This window comes from Ipomoea nil, unplaced genomic scaffold (assembly GCF_001879475.1).
Source record: "Ipomoea nil cultivar Tokyo-kokei standard unplaced genomic scaffold, Asagao_1.1 scaffold2610, whole genome shotgun sequence".
In the NCBI taxonomy this organism is placed as follows: domain Eukaryota; kingdom Viridiplantae; phylum Streptophyta; class Magnoliopsida; order Solanales; family Convolvulaceae; genus Ipomoea; species Ipomoea nil.
In genome coordinates this window covers 2,140,959-2,142,368 of record NW_017619038.1, presented here as the reverse complement: position 1 = coordinate 2,142,368, position 1,410 = coordinate 2,140,959, and positions in this window count along the sequence as shown.

The window sequence follows — 1,410 nt, the reverse complement described above, 5'->3', positions numbered from 1 at the left end:
ATTTACATTGTTGAGGATATTAGTTAGTTAGCCTGTGCACCTGAGTTCTCTAGCTCAGGTGTGGCATAGCACCCTGTACTATTTATATTATGTTTTGGGATTTAATGAGAACTTACCTTCATTATATAAGCTTCAAAAGTTTAAAAATTTCGGGGTGTTACAGTTGGTATCAGAGCCTAAGTTTGACCCTAGGATAAGACTCTTAAGACAAGACTTTAAGGCAATAGGCTTGAACTTCAGGTATTTAGGAACATAGGACTCAGGAACTTTAGGACGCGCGGTGAGACGGTGAAACCTACACATAACCCCCTCACTTATTTAAAGGGGACTTTCCCCTCCACATATCACACCAAAGGAAGAATACAAAACTTTCACCTAACATCCCTGTAAACATTGACCCAGAAAGTCGAACACATGGCACCAAACAGAAGACAATCAAGGACACCGGAACCCGACATGCACGACCCGCTAACCCAAACCCTGCAGCAACTAACACAAGTCGCCCAAGCACTAAGCGACGTAGCCCTTCGCAATAACAGGCCCCCACCACCTCCATCAAACACGAACTCAGCCCGACAAGTTTCGAATCATCGACCCCCCATATTCTCAGGAGAAGAAGACCCCGTGATCCTCGAGGAATGGATCCGGACCCTCGACAAGATCCTAGGGCTAGTAGAATGCCCAGAAGAACGTCGCGTGGAAATAGCCTCGTTCTACTTCGGACACGAGGCAGACCTTTGGTGGGTCCACGAGGGACTCGCTTACCGACAAGAACCAGGGTTCAACTGGGAAAACCTCAAAACACGTCTACGAGAGCGATTCTATCCAACACATGTAAAAGCATCTATGCATGAAGAGTTCCTCCACCTAAAACAAGGGGCGACCACCGTCATGGAATACCATAAACGATTCCTGGAACTAGCACGCTTCGCACCGGAACTAGTCCCCACTGAGGTGACCAAAATAGAGAGGTTCGTATCGGGCCTCAGCTTCGAAGCCCGAAAGGCACTAGTGGTAAGCAGACCCCGGACCCTCAACGAGCCTTACTCCAGTGCCGCAAATCTCTATCGGATCTAACTGCTACAACGTGGGGTCTAAGAACAGATACGGAAAAGAAGCACCGGGGGTGGAACACCACCCGTAAAAAGGACGAGAAACGACACCAACACAAGACCAAGTAACCTGGCCATCCAAAGGCCAGCCCTAGGGAAGAATGACGCTAGCACAAGAAGCTTCCCTTGCCCAAAATGCAACAAAAGCCATAGAGGCAACGATTGCATGGGCAATCCCTGGCGATGCTTCAACTGCGGAGAGGAAGGACACAATGTAACACCTCGAAATTTCAAGACATTTAAAACTTATAAAATAAAGGTGGAATCTCATTAAATCCCAAAACGTAATACAAGAGTA